Source organism: Ammospiza caudacuta, chromosome 4 (genome assembly GCF_027887145.1).
Source record: "Ammospiza caudacuta isolate bAmmCau1 chromosome 4, bAmmCau1.pri, whole genome shotgun sequence".
Taxonomy (NCBI): domain Eukaryota; kingdom Metazoa; phylum Chordata; class Aves; order Passeriformes; family Passerellidae; genus Ammospiza; species Ammospiza caudacuta.
The window spans coordinates 36,162,358-36,181,687 of NC_080596.1; the positions used below are offsets into that span (position 1 = coordinate 36,162,358).

The following is a 19,330-nucleotide window of genomic DNA, read 5'->3' on the forward strand; positions in this document are numbered from 1 at the left end:
TTATTTTACATAGTTCTGGGAATTCTAGCACAAGTTGCCATCATCTTTTCATGCTCTCATTTATAAAACCTTGCCCAGTAAGGTGGCAGTTGGTAGATCCTGAGAGCAATGCCTGAGGCAGCTTGTTCTGGCAGGAGCACAGGCTGGATGGGCAGGGCTGTTTGCAGAGCTGCTGTCCTCAGTGGGTTTGCCTCTTCTCCCTCAGTTCTGCCTTCATCCCCTCTCCTTGAACTGTCTGACCTTGGGAAGTCTGTGCTGTGCTGCCTGTCCAAAGAGCAGGTTGCAAACTGACAGGGAGAAACAAACACCACTGGGTATCAATGGCTTGGTCAGTCCTTGGCCTTAGGGCTGGCTCTGTAGCCTTGTGCCCCAGCCAGCCCCGCAGCTGGCACTGGAAATGATTCCCTGTGAGCCTGCAGGGAGGTGCCACGCATGGGCCATGCCCCTAAGCATGGCTGTCTCTGGGCTGTGTCCCCTGGCAGTTAAAACTGACATTAAAATCAGAGATAAACAAAGTGCACAGAGGTGCTGGGGGAAAACCTCCCCTTTTCACCTTCCTGTGGTGTGCAAGTGAGTTTTTGTCTTTGAGCTTTTGGGCTAAGGATAAATGGATGATTCTCTCTCTTCCTTGCTTTTCCTCCAAACAAGGACAAAAAATTGCTCCCTTGAATTCCAGTTCAAATTAATGGAAGTCTGGGGGAAAGGAAACAGACAAACCAACAAGGAAGTGTTTTATATTTGGGGTTTTCTTTGCATCTCGTGGCAGGTGGGTTTGGTGTGTTTCACAGCTGCCTTCTGAAATGAGTCTGTTACTTTGCCATTCCTTTTTAAGAGAGCAGCAGTGCTGAATCTTTATCATATTGATCATTCCCCAGGCTTTCATCTGGGACCTGGGATAATACACAGTGTTGTTATTGCCTTGTTATTTTTCATTTGTATCCTATTGATTTGCTGCCAGGAACTCACAGGTCAATTTCCAAAAAGATAGGCTATGATTTATTTTATCTAGAAGATGATGCCACGATGGGAATGCTTTTCCAAGGCTGGCAGGGCTTCAGGTTTGCTTTGTCTCCTCTCAGGAGGGCAGCACATTCCCAGATGGGCGGGATCCCACCTGGATTCCCACCCGGAGTCTCCGTGACTCTCACGGAGCTCACGGGGGTGAGTGGCTGGACAGGAGCCCACCCTTCAACTGGACTGCACTCCCAGGGAATGGCTCTTCCCTCACTGCTCTCTGTGCAGCTCAGAGATCACAGAGTCAGTGCAGCTGCACTGATGTCGGAGGGAGGGAGGGAGGGAGGGAGGGAGGGAGGGAGGGAGGGAGACACTTTCTGTGTCTGACCACAAGGAGCCACCGAGGTTGGGCACCCCCGGGTGGCAGGTGCTAAAAACAGACATGGAAAGTTATTTCTGGAGGATATTTTTGTTTGCTCTGCTAACATCAACTCACTACCAAGGAGTAGCAGCCCCGTTCCCAACAACTCTGTGCACAGGAGGCCCACCTTGGAAACAAGACAAGGACTCAAATTCTCCTCATCTTCATGTGACTTAGTGCTGTCAGATTGTAGCTACTGGGAAAGCAAGGATTATAAAAGTGTGTGAAACTGCACTTTAATTCCTGCAGTACAAAACTCCTGCTGCATAATTTACAAGGGGTTGGTTTTTAATTACTCCACACAAGATGTGCTAAGCGCAGCAGACTGATGTATCCATACACCGTGTTGTGTTCTATTATTTTTCCCTGGAACCCATCCAGGTAAATCAAACCCGCCGTGAGGGACTCCCAGTCCATGTTCTGTTTACACTGCATTGAAATTTCATGGCATCCTTTCAGCAGGAGCCCTTTGACAAGGGAATTTTTTTATAGCACAGAACACCTTTTCCTGCCAGTGGAGATTTTCAGTTTTGGGACTGGGGTGATGCGTCCTCCTGGTTTGTGGCAGGGAATTGGATGCTGATGTTAAACCTTCCTCTCACCAGCACAGGTCACTGGAATCACCTTCCCAGTCTGGGAGGTTTTGTTCTAAATTGCAGGGAGCTCCAGGTGAGACACAGCCCAAACAAATCCCTCGCTCACAACGTCTCCCATGGCAAGGCAATTATCAGACAGCTGAACTGCTGCCCTTATCCTACAGGGCTATTTCAAAGAATGTCTTTGTTTGTCTTCCTCTCCTACTTGTCCAAGTTTTCCTTCACATTTTGACACCTTTAGGATATAACTGTGTTAGACAGGAGTGAGGTCAAATGAGATTTCCTGCTTTGAGTGGAGGTGTGAGGTCACAAAATGTGCTGTGGCTGGCTGCTGAATGCCTGTTAAATCTGGCACAGCAGCACACACACACACACACATACAAATATATATAGACTTATAAACACTTCAGTATGTATTTATCTTAATATCTGAGGAAAAAAGATTACCATGTTCCAAGACTGCTGGAAACTCTTAAGCACTGTTGTGCACTGAAGTGCTATTGACAGACACCAGAAAACATTCCTTCTGCAGAGAATTCATGACTGGTTGAGTTGAGATTTTTTTTTTTTTAATTGGAGAATTAATGAAAAATGCCAAATCCTTTCAGTAGTTACTGAGGGATCTTTGAATTTTACGTGTTTTTATATAAAAATGTTCCTGAATATTAGATCTAAGTAGAACATCTAAGTTGTCATTTCTAGATCTGTTCTCCTTTAGAAGCATCAAAGGTGTTACAAAATGGTCAAAATCTTGTTTCAGTAGAGCTCAGTCAGAATTTTTCCATCTGACAGCTTAACAAACACAAGGAGTTTCATGTTCTGCTTTAATATTAAATGTTGCTTTGTAAATCACAGTAACTGCTTCCCACCAAACCTGACTTGTGCTTTATTTCAGAGACCCGCCAAAGGAAAGCCTTGTACCTGTCAATGACTTGCGAAGAGCCATTCCTCATTTCTGAGGTCCCTGCCAGGAATGGGAGAGTTTCCAAGAGTTTCTAAGTTCCTCAGACAATCAGAAAATGCCCCAAGCCCCTTCTGCAATCGTGAGTATGGATATTTATTTCTCAACTTGGATTTACTGACTGACTGAGACATTCTGGCTGCTGCAGTGGCACTTTGAGAAGCTGGGGTGTTTGTAGGGAACCAGTGAGCAGAACCCTGAAGTGAGCTCAGAGCCAGTGCACAGCCTGCAGGCTGTGAGCAAACCCATGCACAGACCCAGCATTTCAGGGCTTCTCTTCACATCTGGTAGCCAAGCCAGATTTAGATTTGCCTCACCCCTTGTGGAAAAGGAAAAAAGCAGTGAAACATGAGTTAGGTTAGTGTCTGTCTGTACAAATTCTTCCTGGGTGATAAATGATGGATTGCATTTATGGCTGTTTGCTCCCAGCACTGTTCCCCAGTGCCCTGGTCTGTAAAGCCCTCCTTTCTTTTTGCACTGGTGGAAGTACAACCCAGAGCTCTGGCAAGCCCCACCTTTGGCACAGCTCCAGAAGAGCTGCCCCAGCAAATCCAGCTCCTGGGTGTCACTGGGGACGCGGGCTGGGCTCTCAGCAGCAGCAAACTCAAGCTCATGTTACAGCAGCCTCATCTCACCCGAGGTGCTGCTGCACAACACGGTAACACCTGCGCCTGCCAAGGGCTTTGCTGCTGCACAGAGGCCAAAATTCCACACTAGATCAAATCAGGTGGATTAATGTCAACAGCCATAACTTTCAAGTGGGACTTGGAAATGCAGTCACTGGATTCTGCTGGACCAATCTAATTCTTCATCAATCTCTTCTCTGTCTTTTGATATCAGTAATGAATGTGTAGGATAATAAATTATTGTGCAATAATACAAATATTTTAAAAATACCCCAAATTAATCTTTTTAATATATCCCCTATTAGGAAGCAAGTGCTTCCTTAATATGAAAATCTGCTGTCACAATCTAGAAGTGAAAAATGGATGCATTTCTGAGAGGAGGATTTAAGAAGGCAAGTCCTGACTGTTGGGTTGGGTTTGAGTTGACAGTGTGTCATGGTTTAGCCCTGGCACAATGCCAGTGCCCCCATGAGAATACTTTCTCTCTGGTGTTTGCTGTGAGATGTGACTAGGAATAAGCAAAGCAGGCTCTAGCTTAGAAATAAAGAAAACTTTATTAACTAAACTACAAGAAAAGAAGAAAAAAAACTATAAGGGAAAAAAAATGAAAACTTTACAAAAAGCACTTTCCTCCTCCCCCCCACCAAAATTTCTTAATGCAATACATTCCCCCAAATCACCAACTCTCAGTCTGGCACCACCCTTTAGAATACTCAATCTTCAGTTCATGAAGAGGAGAGGAGTCTTTCTTGCACCATAGGCTTCCCTGGAAACACGCTGAAACCTCGTGTGCTTCCATGTCACTCAGCAACGCCCGGAAAGTCCTTTGCCATCGTGACACCTTCCTTCCATGCCCAGTGCTCTCACCACTGTGCATGGACCAGACCTGCTTCTAGGGTTGTCTTTCAAGGATGCCTTGTCTCACTCCAAAAAAGGCACAGTCTCTGCTTTGGGACATCTGTCCCCCCCACATTTTTCACCCCCTGGGGCCGAGGGGTAACCACACTGAACCCTCCTGGTTCTGAGGCACTGCCTCCCCCTAAATGCAGTCTCTGTGTCACAGGAGAAAAACTGGTTTAGTCTATGGCCACACAAGAAAAGTCCAGCCAAAAGGCCACTCCATCATCTCTCCCCCCACTCAGTCAGTCTTCTCTACTTCTTTCGGGCCTATCTCTTGTTATCTCATCTCTTATCTCTCTTCTTATTCAGCTCCAAAAAGATCAGCATTTCTGCAAAGTCTCAATCATGCAAGAAAAGGGTTAAAAATTTCAGTCTCTGCCTGTCCCAGAGCTCCGGCACTCCCACGCTGCCCTGCTGGGCACTCCCCCCCATTCTCCTCCTGGGCCAGTGCCGCTATCGAATTGAGATGCCGGCTCGCTCTCTCTCTCTCTTCCCTGAAGAAGGGCTGCCTGATGTCTCTTGGTCTCTTCCACCCTTCCATCCTTGAGCTAAGCCTACCTCATGGCAGTGTGGCTTTATCCCCTCCCCCTGCCCAGCCAGCAGCTAAGACACAGAGAGAGATCCGAAGCCTTTCCCGACAGAAGTCCTAAGAGAGCCTCCCAGAGCTGCAGCTCTGGTTTTTAACCCCTGTGTGTTCTCAGAAGTGTGTCCAAACTTCACTGGCCACATCAGGTGCCAATATCAAAACCTGAGCATCTATTAGTTTAACCACAGCACCCCAGAATTCCTGTTTCCTAGTTCTAGTCAAACCAGCACACAGTGACATTCAGCAGCATGGGGGCACCTGCACTGGGCCATGCCCAGGCTGTGCAGTCTCTCAGGGCAGCAGGCTGCTGTGCAAATTGCTCTCTCTTGGTGCTTCAGGTTCCAAAGCTGTTTCTCTTCCGTGTTGGTCTGAAATAGGTTTACAAAATCCGCGTATAATGTACGTGCAGGGCATATTGCACGCTCTGGGGGTTTGTCCTTAGCAAAACACAAACTCTGTCAGAAGTCTGTGGGAAGAGATTTTTCCTGCACAGTAGATTTTATCCAGCAAATTCAACTGCTGCAATTGCAGCAGAACTTGGTGGCCAAGTCTGTTCTGACAGTGTCTGGCCTGGAATGCTCAATCTCTTCTCTTTTCCCCCCCAGAACGATCCCTACTCTCTTGGTATTTCTCCTTTTATATGATCGAGCTTTTGTTAAAACTTAGAGTAGCCATTCAGAAAAATCCCTTTTCCCTCTCTTTGGGCAGGATGTCCTCCCAAGGATGATGGGTCACCACCTGAAGACTGATCTCAGGAAGGACAAATCAATTCTGCAGTGAGTCCTGGTGCTCCTTTTAGCAATCAGCATTCCTGGTTCCCAGGGCTCTTCCTTTTCAGTAAGGCCTAAACACCTCAAGTCGTTCCTGCATATTCGCTGGAGTATTTCACTGTCTCAAGACAGACAAAGGGATCTTCAAAACTTTCTGAATTGATTCAGCATGAGGTAACAATGCCCATTTTATCCCCAAAACACCATTCTAAAGGCAGTGTCTGATTGCCCATTTCTGAGGGACTCCAGGGCCACAGGGTGGGGTCACTGCCCATGTGTTGTACAGGGGCTGAGTCTGAATCATCTGATGATCCTGGGCCCAGAAAATCTCTTACTCTGCATAATCCCCGTGACCTTTTCCTGTGCCACCCATCTGCTTGCACTCACAAGGGCTCGCACCTGGCTGATTTTATGGAGGGTGTGCTGCATGTCCTGGGATCAGCCCTAACGTGCTGTGATTCCTTCTGCAGTGGTTACAGCCCTGTCAGAGAACTCAGTGCTGGGCCTGACTCGGCCACTGCAGAGCTTTTCCAGAGGCCATTGCCCCGTTGCTCTGTCTGGAGCTGCTCAGCAAGCACGAGGCAGCAATTACAGACAGGGCTGCTGGGCACCAGCCTGGGCACAGGGAGGTGAGAGAGATCCCAGAGACACCCTTCACCATCCACAGAGCACAGTAAAACACCTTCTTTATTTCCCTTTTTATTGGCTCTGTCTGCTCTCATCTGCTGCCTGAGCATTTTATCTGTTCACGCTGCTTTTTTCTATGCAATAAAAAGAGCAGACAGGCTTTTGCCCTGTATTTAAAATATTTTGCCAGATTTAGAGGTAAATCACAGCCACTTTTCTGGGCTGAATATTTTCAGACTCATCGGAGATGGGAACGTTTTGATAGCAAGCGCTCTCACAGGGTCCAGCCACGGTCAGGCAGGAAAAGTCTCCTCCTCCCACCTTACTTCTCTTTGCTCTGATATAAACCTGTCCCTCTGTCCCCATCTCTGGGAGTCAGCACCCACATTCCTACTTGCACAGTGAAGGAAAAAGGAGAGGAAGGTCTGGCTCCCACTCCTTCCACAGGCAGAGTTTGAGTTCTTTACATGAGGAATTCAGGGAGCAGAGATCTTCACTTTCATCAGATCTGTCCTGTCAGGAACAAGCTGACACCCTGGGCACCAAAACAGATCACATGAGCTACAACAAAAAGCAGAGCTCTGCCAGAGCTGCAGGCAGGAGTCTGTCAGGGAGAGTGATGGAGGAGAGTGATGGAGCAGGAAGAGTGGTGTTCTAGCAGACACAGGGGGAAGGAAGGAAGGAAGGAAGGAAGGAAGGAAGGAAGGAAGGAAGGAAGGAAGGAAGGAAGGAAGGAAGGAAGGAAGGAAGGAAGGAAGGAAGGAAGGAAGGAAGGAAGGAAGGAAGGAAGGAAGGAAGGAAGGAAGGAAGGAAGGAAGGAAGGAAGGAAGGAAGGAAGGAAGGAAGGAAGGAAGGAAGGAAGGAAGGAAGGAAGGAAGGAAGGAAGGAAGGAAGGAAGGAAGGAAGGAAGGAAGGAAGGAAGGAAGGAAGGAAGGAAGGAAGGAAGGAAGGAAGGAAGGAAGGAAGGAAGGAAGGAAGGGTGAAAAGTGTAAGAAACTGGAAGAGACTTCATGGGACACAACACTGTTTTATGGGGCAGAAGCTGAGAGACAAGTGAGCTGCAGTGCAGGGTGATTTGCATTCTTCCAAAATGATTTGTAAAGGGGGAGAGGTTATAGATGAAATGTTTTGATTCGCCTTTATGTCACTCTGCCTGAGCACTTGTGTCATTCATTTCATGTAGTAACCTCTACTAAACTGTCAGAGGCTGCAGCATAATTTTGTTGACCCTAAATTAAGGCAAAAAGCTGCAGTTCTGGAATTTGGAGCTCATATTACCTAATTGGCTGAAGGGCAAAATAAAGAAGTAAAGATCAATGACAGCTTTTCGCGTCACGTGAAAAGTCAAGGCTCATGCATCAGGGAACTTGAAAACAACCAGATTCATGTAAGTTCAGCCTATGTCTCAGTCCTAAAATTGCATTAAAATTAAACTCCCTCTTTCTAATTCTCATTCAGTGGAGCTTAGATGAACCTCTGATTTTTGGTGTTGCCACGATGGAGTTATGGGAATTGATTTTGTTGCAACATGAAGTTCCAAAACTGGGAAATAGTGGCAGGTTTGGGGCTCTTTCTGCTTTCTTTCCTTTATATTCCTGTCTATCCGACATGGCAAAAATGCAATCTAATTGAGTAGCAGGAAGGCAACCTCCATGAAGTTAGCAAGTGAGGGAAAACAAGTTAATCTTTCAGGCTTTGAAGGAGCTGATACCAGGAGAAAAACTGCCTGCAATACAAAGCCAGAAGTTATCAATTATCCCGAGAGATGTTTTCACAAATCAACAAAGAACACAAGCCAGGAAAAAGAAAAGAGCATTGTTTTGCTCTGTGTCCCTAAGATGGGAAACTGAAAAACTGTGAGCATAGAGCAGGTAGGAGCTGGCTGTCAGAGCAATGGCAGCTTCCAGCAGAACAGGAATAACTCAGGAGTCTCGGGATGAGTCTCTGCTGCCTTGCACACTGTGCAGTGTTTCAGTCAAAGCCCAGAAGGAGCAGAGTTTCCAGGCAGCCACAGAACACCACGTCAGGCCGTGCAGAAAGAGGATTGCAGCAGAAATGGGGCTCCTCCAGATCTACCTAAGACCCAGAACTGACACTAGATGGGGCTCAGCTGGAATAATTGTCTTAGTTCCTTCTTTTGTCCTCTCACCCCAAATATGTTTAGCTTGTATTTTACTTCAGCATGCTTCTATAAATCTTCAGAGGATCCATCTGGGAAGCACTTCCCTTTAGATGTTGACAGGTGAGGTGCATATTCTCGTGTTCTGTATTACTGACAGTAATGGCAGTGCTTCCTTTTTTTCTGTGGACAGTGTAAGTTTTACATGTTTGTATGACTTCAGTATGTAGTTACCCTCCTACAAAACAGAATTTATATGCCAATGCTTTTATTGCAGGGATGTAGATGCAGTCCCACATCTGGATAAGCACATGACTCCGTTTAAGCCAGTGTCTGACCCATCCAAGTCCTCCGCAGCACGAGGCCATGGATGTGCCCACAGAGGCAGGAGCATGGCAGGACTGCTCAGGCAGCTCCTGTCTCCTGCGCTCAGGGTGATTCCTTTTCCAGACCAGCTCTGTGCCAGACCTTGCTCCTGCAGATGTGCCTGGTGCCACCTGATGTGTGGGTGGCAGCTTTTAGGGGCGAGTCTCCACTGATGAGGACTGCACAGCCCTGCCACTCATCCCGCTCAGCACCTGGACAAAATGTAGGACTGAACTCCAGAGGTAGGAGTCAGTTCTTTGTTATTTCATTGTCTGAAACTTTTTCCTTGGAGCGTGTTTGGGGAAGGATGGGAGATAGACTTTTTACCTTTCTAGTTTTGTCTCTTTCTGTGGTGCATCATACCCATCCCTTCCATAGCTGAACCGGTGGGTCTGGACTTTCTGACAGAAATTCCACAGAAATCTTTTTCAATCTTTTGTCCCCCAGTTTTTGGGGCAATCCATCTGAAAACATTTCTGTAAAATTTCCTTTTAGTTCTTGATGCTGCTCAGACCCATCAGACTGACACAAAACCCTCTCAGTAATGTCCCCAGCCCCGGTGGAATGGCTGAGCTCTCTGAACTCCAGCCTTGCACTGTCACACCATAATTGCATTGCAATTGTAGATGTAATTGTGGCAGGTTCTAGGCCACTGGCTCTGAATCCTCAGGGCTGACCATGGCATTTGTCTGTACTTTCCTGTCACTGGGGCTGATCACTCCGTGCTTCCCAAGGGACCAAGCGCTCGCTCTGCGCAGCTCCTTGGAGCTGAGGGTGCCTGCCCACACTGAGAGATGGGTGAATGAACGACCCCGTAATGTTCAGGTTGGTTCGGCTTATCTAGTTCGGTTCGGTTTATCTAGTTCGGTTCGGCTGAACGCGGTTCCGTCCCGTTCCGTTCAGTTCCCCTCGGCTAAACTCGGATCGATTCGGCAAATCGCGGCCAGAGTCGGCCCTTCGGGTACGCTCGGCTGTTCTCGGTCGCACTCGGCTGTTCTCGGCTCCACTCGGCCTCACTCGGCTCTTCGGCCGTCCCTGACTCTGCTCCGCGGTGCAATGGCGGCCGGTGGCGGGGCCCCGCTGCCCGGCCTGAGCCCCGTGAGGGGACAGAGCGCTGGCACAGCCGCCTCAGCCCGGGTCACCCTGGCCCTGCCCGGGCCCGCGTCCCCCGGAGCGCGCCGTGCAGCGCAGAACGCGGCCTCGGAGCCAGGAGCGGGGCCAATGGCCTTGGCTCGGCAGCGGCGCCGGGAGGCGGCGGGCGGTGCCCTCAGGTGAGCGGCCGGAGCGGAGGGAGCGGGGCCGGGGGCACCCACAGGGGGCCGGGGCACCCACAGCGGGACGGGGGCACCCACAGCGGGCCGGGGCACCCACAGCGGGCCGGGGCACCCACAGGAGGACGGGGCACCCGCAGCGGGCCGGGGGCACCCGCAGCGGGCCGGGGGCACCCACAGGAGGACGGGGCACCCACAGCGGGCCGGGGCACCCACAGCGGGCCGGGGCTGCTTCGGGCGCTGCTGCTGCGGGGGACCCGCTGTGGGTGGGACGGGGCTGTCCCGGGCCTTGCGGCTCTCTGGGATCGCGTTCCGTGGAATAAAGCTGGGGCTCGTCCCGGCTGCGGGAGCAGCGCTTTGTTGTGTGAGAAACAAAGTTCACTCCTTAGAATTTTTGCACGTTTGTTAAGGAATAAAAGCCAGCGCTTGGGGTGCTGGGCTGTTTGCCAGGAGCAGCCGGTTACCTTAAACCGTGTTCTCTAGATTCTGTTCCATTGCAGTGGTGTATGCATATTCATTCGAGTTTGTACATATTCAAATAGTCCTTGGAGTTTAGATGTTCTTTTGCTTGGTTTTAACCTTCGTGCCATCTTGTGGATTAAACCAGTGTACTTTATTTCTTCCTGTGGTGCCATCCTGTTTTATTTTCACTCCCTCGGTATTTGATAACGAGGGTCAATAATTTTTTCATTTTTTCTCGGTGCTCTGGTTTCTGTTTCTGTTATCTTGTGTTTCAGATAAGATTGTCCCCAAATGTGGGAAATCACCTAATTATCTTACACCATATTCTGAGTTCCTTACATGTAAAAGCATTTTACCATTTCACAGTTTCTATTATGCTACAGTCTAAAATAGTATCTCTTGCACTGCTATTTGTTAAAGCTCTGCAGTGCATACATGAACTACAGATGATGCTTTTATCAAGAGCAGTAGTTACAGGTTGTACTGTCTCAGGAGTTTTGTGGTCAATACCACTGTGCCAGAGCTAATACATGAATGGCAGAGGCAATAACTGCATTTGTTAGGTTTCATACTGTGCCAGAGCTAAACACGAATGGCAGAGGCAATAACTGCATTTGTTAGGTTTCATACTGTGCCAGAGCTAATACACGAATGGCAGAGGCAATAACTGCATTTGTTAGGTTTCATGCTGGGCTGGGCTGGGCTCTGTGTCCCGGGAAGCAGCGGGATGCGGGTCCCTGTGCCCACCCCGGGGTCCCAGAGAGAAGCTGCTCCTGTGGCTGCAGCTGGGGGGCGCTGGGAAACCTGAGCAGTCCTGATGGAAACCCATGGAAAACCAGGTTTTGTTTGGTTTGGGACTTGGCATTTCCCCTGCTCCGTGTGTTCTGCCTTAGGAAACGGGAGCTGGGCACCGAGACACTTTGTTACCCTAGAAGGGACGAGTTTCTTTGTATTTATTTCCTGAGGCGCTGGAACGATTTGGGTCTCAGCTGGCACCCGAGAGCCTCCTCTGTGTCCTGGGTGGGGTGGTGGCAGTCAAAGGGGTCAGAGCTGGGGCGGGAGGGTGGGCAGAGGGGAGAGCAGCGGCTCTTTGGGGATTTGCGTCTGGAAAGGGCCCTCAGGTTCGTGCTGGGCTGCTGGGAACAGAGCCGAGCGTCGCTGGGCAATGAGGACGGTGCAGCCAGAGCGCTGAGGGTGCCGAGGCTGCAGTGGCTGTCGCTGCTGCTCCTGCTGTCCCATCTCTAGCGCTGGGCTGGCACCCTCGGGACAGGGGTGGCTTTTAAATGTTTTAGCGCTGCAGCAGCGCCTCGGATTGGATGGGTGTGAGGATGTCCAGCTCTTCCTTAGGCCTTGGAGCATGGCCAGGGTGCAGAGCTCGTGGTCAATCTTGTTTACACACTTGGAGTAGCAAAAGATTTTAAACTTTGAGGAAATAACATAGGTGAGTCTGTTGCAAGGATAGGTACAAGCTGTCCTTATTAAAGATGCACAGTGCTGGATGTTTTGTCAAACCCCTCTGGAGACAGGACGCGTCCCCAAAGCTTCATTAACCCCTTGTTTCCTGCTGCAGGGCAGGGTGTGCCCCAGCCTCGGGGCTGTGTGGCTCCTCCTGCCTGGAGCAGGGACAGCCCTGAGGCTGAGCCACAGAGGTCCGGTTGTTGGAGCAGCTGGGGAGGGATCTCTGTGCCTGGGAATTGTTGCTGCTGCCTGCCTGTCACAGCTGCAGGGCTCCCTCAGAGCCTGTGCCTGCAGCAGCACTTGGGGCTCCTGTGCTGGGCAGGAGCAGCTCTGGGCTGGGCTCTCAGTGCCGTCAGTGTCCATGGAAATGCAGCGCTGGTTTCACTTCCAGCAGCCTCTGCTGTGCCACCCTCGGTGCCAGGGCACGGAGCTGTGGGGAGGCCCCATCCTGTCTGTGCCAGGGCTGCCAGCAGCAGTGCTGGGCACCGAGGGCTGCCTTTGGAGCCTGGCTTTCACACAGGGTCACACGCTCTGCCCCTCAGCATCCAGCTGGATCCTACAGCTGGACAGTTCAGCCAGCAGGGATTGGAGTCAGCTCTGGGGCCCAGAGCAGGTTCTGTCCCACAGAGAGGGACTGAGCTCCTGGACAGCTCAGAGATGTGCTCTGCCCTTTGGGGCTGGCGCTGAGTGCTGCAGGTGATTGTGGTAAGGGGAACTGAAGCTTTCCTAGAAAAGCCATCAGCTGTCAGGAGAATCTGTGGGAAACAGGTGCTTGGTGCACTGGCTGGTAGCAGGTCCTGGGCTTTTCTCTTCTTTCCTTTAACCTGTTCTTAAGAGGAGCCCAAAACTGCAAAATCGAAAGGAAGGGGGATGTGGGGTGAAAGTTGCTTTTCATTTTTTGAAGTGTTGCTGTGGATTTTGGTGTGTCAAGGGGCACTACCAAAGCAGCATTGGAATAACCAAACTTTGGGACTCTGCACTTCATTCTCTTAATATGTTTGTGTGGGTGCAGGAAATGCCAAATCCCAGAGCAATTCCATGTCTGTAACTTCAAGTGCAACATCTTTAAAGCCAAGTGCTCAGTGTGGGCTTTCCACGTGGATGCAAATGGTCAAAGGCCTTTCTTGTGTCCCAAAAGCAAAAATCCTTTCTCTGTGAGGTTTTGGAGGGGATTCTCTTTGGGATTTCTTGTGATGCAGCACCCTAAGTGTCCCTGCCTTTGTGCAAAGTCCAGTGGTGAAGGATTGAATGACTGACATGTGGGGTCTGGGATAAAAATGGTTCTGTTCAAATTGGGCAGAGAATGCAATATGAAAAATGAGCTTCCTGTTATTGTCTGAAATAGTCAGGAATAAAAATGCTGGCAAAGGACACATTTGTGTTTGAATTGGTGCCACCTGTCATGGATAAACCCCGTAGGGAGCAATCAGAGCAGAAGTATGAGAGCTAGGATCCTTTGACTTCCACAGTGGACTTAATTTTCTTTTCTCCTCTCTTTCAGGGCAGGAAAAATCATCCAGCTCCTCCCATCTTTGCCAGAAGCTTTGGTGTTTGGGCAGCCAAAGGCAAGAGGCCTCAGCACCAGGCTCTGCCCTGGAGGGCTCTGGTCCTGCCCACGCTGTGGGGGTGAGTCACAGGGACACAGGGCTCCTCTTTTCCTCTCTGCTGGCATTGCCTGCCATGGCAATGCCATTTGTGCCAGCCCAGCCCCAGCTGTGCCTGCTGGACAAGGGCAGAGGTGAAGGGACAAATGCCAGAGTTCCCTGGGGATGATGGAGCTGTGGTGTTCGCTGTGCCCTGAGGGGCAGCTTGGGCATTGTCCGTGCCCCCAGGACTGCTCTGGGCTTCAGGAGCTCTCAGTGCATTCCCAGCTCTGCCAGGGGGGGCAGCTGGGGCAGGGCTGGGTGACAGCTCCTGCTGGGGCAGGGCAGGGCAGGGCTGGGTGACAGCCCCTGCTGGGGCAGGGCAGGGCAGGGCAGGGCTGGGTGACAGCTCCTGCTGGGGCTGGGCTGGGTGACAGCTCCTGCTGGGGCAGGGCAGGGCAGGGCTGGGTGACAGCCCCTGCTGGGGCAGGCCCTGGCCCTGGCACGGATGCAGGGGCAGGGCTGGGAGGGTTTGGCAGCAGTGGGAGGAGAATGAGGGATGGTGTGGGCACAGAGCTCAGCCTGTGCTCTGTCAGCACAGCCCTGCAGGGCACTGGGATCTGGGAACAGCTCCAGCTCTCCTGGTGCCCAGGGATGGGCTCTGAGGGACTGGGCTCACCTGTGGCCTCCCAGGTCAGCAGGAACAAGGCAATGTGGCCAGAGCTGTGGCCCATCAGGCTCTGTTTCCCTCTGGGAAAGCACTACAGGCTCTGGGCTCAGGTGAGTTTCCTGCAAGTGCTTAGAGGAGCAATCCAGGGAGAAGGGAGTTCAGCAATTGCACCTGCTGCTGGGAGCAATGCCTCAGGCTTGCTCAGTTTGTGTCTGTGAGAAGTGGGCTTTGGGCTGGAGAGGGGCTCTTGGGAACAAAAGATGGAGTCAATCCTCTCCAGGGATGTGCAGGGAAGGACTGAGTGGGAGGGAAGGGGAGTATTTGAAATGATATCAGTACTTCTCCCAAAACGGGGTGGAGCAGTGATGGGGGTGGTTGGGTTTACTCTGGGCCTTGTTATTCCTTGTGCAACTTTTAAATTCCGTTGCATGATTTACTGTCCAGTATCTTTCTAACAAAAACTGACAGAAATTTAGGTTCAGGATTAGAACTTAGGTCCATTCACTGCAGATCTTGCCAAGGCTGGAGGACTGGGGTGGTGGCTGCTCTCAGCAAAGGTTACTTATTAGTGCTGTGTCAGATTCCACTCAGTGCTGGGCAGGAAAGGTGAGGGTTTGGATCAGGAATTCTGCAAACAGGGCCTGTGTGATGGTTGATCTGTTTTGTTTTTCAGTGAGCCAGGGCTGGCACAGGGAATCGTGCAGGTACTGACCAGAGCTGCTGCCCTTTGGAGCCATTTTAAAGGTGTGATCATAGAACATTTTGGGGGCTGTTTTCAGCAATCTGGGTTTAGAACTCCCGTCTCCAGCCTGTTGCTGACCCTGAGACATCTGCTCTGGTTTCAGGCTGTCCTTGCTGGAGCACCCTGGTCCCTGCCATCCCCAAGCCCTGGGACACGGAGGGAGCCCTGTCCCAAGTGGCTTTGGCACCTTGGCGGGGATGTGGCAGCAGCCCCAGAGCAGCTGGAGGTGAGAGCTGGCTGTGTGAAACTGAGCAGTGCTTACCTGGGGCTGGGGGAAGGGGAGGAGTGTCCATCCCCCTGGAGCTTTCCTGCTGGGATGGGGCAGCACAGGGAGCAGCATTAACTGTGCCCCTCCCATGGGCACTGCTGCCCTTGGTGTCTCTGCTGTGCCACCAGACCGTGGCAGTTTGCTGCTGTCACTGCCACTGCCGCCCCACGGGGGCTGTGCCCTCCTGCCAGCCCCCGCAGGAGCTCCAGGGGTGCCTGTGTGCTCTGCTGGGAGCGTTTGCTGGGAATGTGCCTCATCCCTGGCAGTGTCCCTTTGTCCCTGGGCTGCCAGCCAGAGCTTGGGGCTGCCCAGGCTCAGGGCTGGATTGCCCAGGGCACTGAGAGGGAGCAGCACAGGGAGAGGGGCTGGCAGAGCCCAGCTGGCAGCCTGTGCTGGTGCTGCAGGTGGGGCTGGGGGCACTGCAGGGAGTGACTGTCCCCTTCCCTAAGCAGCCCTGCAGATCCCAAGGGCTCCTGGAGCAGGATTTTATTCCTTACTTCCCTTTGTGCAAATTCATTCTCCCAATTGCCATGAGCAATCCTTTGATTTCTCTAGGAGAAAGCCTCCCAGCAGAGACAGATTGCAGTGGAGGCCAGAGTTGTGTTTGGAGCAGGGAGTGCTGAGAGCTGCATCTGCCTGTGCTGCCACAGCCTGGGAACAGCCTGGGAAAAGGGACTGGGGGATTTCTGGTGCCCCAGTGAGAAGAACACAAACTCAGCCATTCAGCCTGACAGGCCCCTCCACCCAGAGCTCAGCACACATCCTCGGAGGTAAGTCCAGAAACACAGAAGAAAAAGGTGACTTGTTTTGCTTTAAAGTTAAAGCCCAACCAACATTTGCTCTTGATTTTGGTTGGGTGAGTAACAAGCAGTGGGCACAGATGATGCCATTCATGTAGCTGCAAACCTGGGGCAATCTAGAGGGGCTACAAGAACTGTTTGTGTGGGAAAATGCAATGTGAGGGGATGTCAGGGGCAGTGACGTGGCATTTGTGAGGGAATTGCTGAGGTCATTGAAGGGGGAGCAGGAGACAATTCCCCTGGGAAATCCAGGGGCCCACAGCCAGGGCTCTCCAGGGCTGAGGGGGCAGCCCTGAGACTCACTGTGTGCTCCTTCCTTGGCAGCAGCCAGCAGGGAAGGGAGAAGAGGATCCCTGTGGGATGAGACTGGAGAGAGCAAGCAGAGGAGCGGCCTCGGGCTGGAGAAAGGCAAAGGGACCAATGTGGTGCCACCAGGGCACCTGTGAGGAACAGAGTGGACACTTGGAGGCCACATGGAGGTGAGGAGTGGATGGTTTGGGGCAAATGTGAGTTAATCTGCAGGGAAATAAGCAGGGGGTATTTAGGAGGGAAAAGCTGAGGTGATGAGCTCGCCCACCCTGGCACAAGGTGTGTTTGCACAGGCTGGGGCCAGAGGTGAAGGTCAATCCAAAGCCAGCCCTGCTCAGCCTCTAAATCCCAGGGTAAGTTGTACAGGCTGCCCACTGAGGGATTAAAAATACATAAAAATGAAACCAAGAGCATTCATGAGATTCCTGGGAATCCCATTAACTTGTTGTTAGAACTCCCAACAGAGTTTTGAGCTTTGGTGACAAGAATGCATTTCTTTATTTGGATTATTCACTGTGTGGGATTTGGGGTTTATTTGGATTTTAAAGCTCTCATGGTGGCCCTGACACTGCTCAGGAGCTGGTAGGAAAAGCAGACTCAGAGCTCCTGGCAGGCACAGGGTGTTTCCCCCCATAGTGGATTGTGGAGGAATTGTCTGGGACCTGGATTGTCCCTTTGGGTGATGCCACTTGCTGTGATTTGTGTAATTCCATTTATTCTATTCCCAAAACTTCCCAGCCCAGGGGTTTGAGCTGACAGGGCAGGACAAAGATTGTTCTCTGCGTGGGGCCCAGATTTGGGGTTCAATGTCAGCTGTGCTAATTCTGATGAATTATTCCCAGAGCCCCAAATTCCCTGCTCCATTCCCGCTGCAGTAACCTCCCAGTGCCCTATGGAGTGTGGGCATTGCCATGCAGAGCTGCTGCCTTGGACAGCAGCTGTGCCAGGAGCCAGCAGAGCTTCCAAGGAAGCTCAGCAGCACAGGGACAAGGACAGGGTTATATTCCATAGAACTGGCTGTTTATAACCCTCACCCCAGTGGTGTCCCTGGGGTCACTGGACAGAGCTGCCTGGAACTGAGCTGATTTCACCCCCCTGAGCTCCAGAGTGGAGAACATCCAGTTGGTGTTCAAAGCAGGAGAAGGCAGTGGCCAGATGTGCCCCCAGCCTGTGCTGGGGCAGCCCCTGTGCCCGGGGGGGACATCTCTCCCTGCAGAAGCTCAGCTCCTTTCAGAGCCTCAGCAGTGGCCTCTCCAAATTCTTTTCCCTCAGGAAGGGGATGCACAGCTCTGTCTGCAGCACACCTCCAGTGGGGCCTACCTGTGAAAGCTTTCCTTCACTTGTGCACTTGCTGCTGGATCCCTGAAAAACTCCAAACTCCATCCCACTGATTTTCAGGTATCTCTGAGGGCTCCTGTCTGGGATTCAGTATCTGTGGGGGAAGATTGCCTGGGCTTTAATGCTGCTGATGGATGATGGCCTCAGGCTGGGGAGGAGGGAAGGGATTTGGGGTGGCTGGGACATACCTGCAGCTGTGTGGGAGCTCTGAACTGGGAATTGCTGTGTGAGCCCCTCTGCAAACAGCCTGTGCCTCCATTCCCTGGTAATGCCAGCTGCTCCTTGGGGTCCTTCTGGGCTCTTGGTGCTCTCTGTGCAGGCTGGAGCATTTCCACGTGCCTGCTCAGAGCGGGCCCAGGAGCCACGGTGCAGGCACAGCTCCTCCTGCAGATCCCAAAGACACGAGGGGCTGCTTGCCTTCAGGAGCTTTGGCTCCTCCTGCCCTGCGCTCCCAGCCAGCTGGGACACGCTGAGGGAACACCAGGGAGCACGGCTGGCATCGAGCAGGAGACACCGAGGCCTCTGGGCCAGAAACAGCCCCGGCCTCGGCCGCCGCCATCGCTTTGGCCTGGCGGTGCTCACCTGCAGGAAACGCCGCCTGCCACTCTCCAGAGGAGCTTTGGCCACGGAGCAAGGTCACCCTCAGGACTTGTCTTGTTCACTTCTTCTGGGGAAGCAGAGGGACATTGTGTGAGCACGTTTACAGCTGCTGGGTAAATCCTGGAAAGGGCAGAAAAATCAGGGTCATGGGGAAGGGTTTGGTGCTGACATGTTGAGTGCCAGCCAGTTGTGCCCTACGGCCATTGCAGGGTTTGGTGTGTAAAGCAGCATTAGCAGAAGGGAAGGAGCTGCATTTGCAGAGGAGTTCTCTTACTGGCAACAGTCATTCCCATCCCACACAGGGCCTTTGGAACAGCCCTGGGATTGGCCCAGGTGTTTGAAGCAGGGTGCTGAGAGGACCAAAATTCTGTGTTCAATGTGCAGCTGGGCCAGTCAGTTCTCAGCATTTGACTCGATGATCCTCACGGCTCTGGAAATAAAGAACAAACAGTTTTCACTGGTTTTTTAAACACTGGGGGTTTTTCCCTTGTGTTTCCCTGGGGCTCCAGTCCCACACAGGCACAACTGGAGCAGGAGCAGCAACGCCTCGGCCCCAGCGGCCGTCCCAGAGCAGCTGCTCCCGGCCGGGGCGCTGCAGCCCCGGGGTGCGGGCACAGAGAAGGGGCTGCGGGCGCTGGGGCTCGTAGGGGAGCGCGGGGCTCGTGGGGTTACCGGGCCGGGGGGGGGGGGGGGGCGTCTGTGTCCCCCCGGGGTTACCGGGCCGGCGGGGGCGTCTGTGTTCCCCCGGGGTTACCGGGCCGGGGGCAGCAGCAGCGCTGAGCGAGCGGCGATACTGATGGGGTCCCGGGGCCGGTACGGGCGGTCTCCGTGTCCTTCCCGTGTCCAGCCGTGATCAAAAGGCTGCTCCCGGGAAGCGTCATCCTCCTGGCGGGCATGGTAGTG

The 19,330-nt window shown here is 52.1% G+C and overlaps 2 long non-coding RNA genes across 2 annotated transcripts; both read left to right on the plus strand.

The window, feature by feature from the left end:
• Positions 1 to 9,981: 9,981 nt before the first annotated feature.
• LOC131557118 (uncharacterized) lies at positions 9,982 to 15,075 on the plus strand. Its single transcript, XR_009274686.1, has 3 exons — positions 9,982 to 10,197; positions 13,619 to 13,743; positions 15,044 to 15,075. It is a non-coding gene; the product is annotated as an uncharacterized LOC131557118 (long non-coding RNA).
• A 138-nt stretch (positions 15,076 to 15,213) lies between these two features.
• On the plus strand, positions 15,214 to 18,861 carry LOC131557117 (uncharacterized). The gene is made up of 4 exons (XR_009274685.1): positions 15,214 to 15,338; positions 15,936 to 16,150; positions 16,505 to 16,659; positions 17,762 to 18,861. It is a non-coding gene; the product is annotated as an uncharacterized LOC131557117 (long non-coding RNA).
• The last annotated feature ends 469 nt before the right edge of the window (positions 18,862 to 19,330 follow it).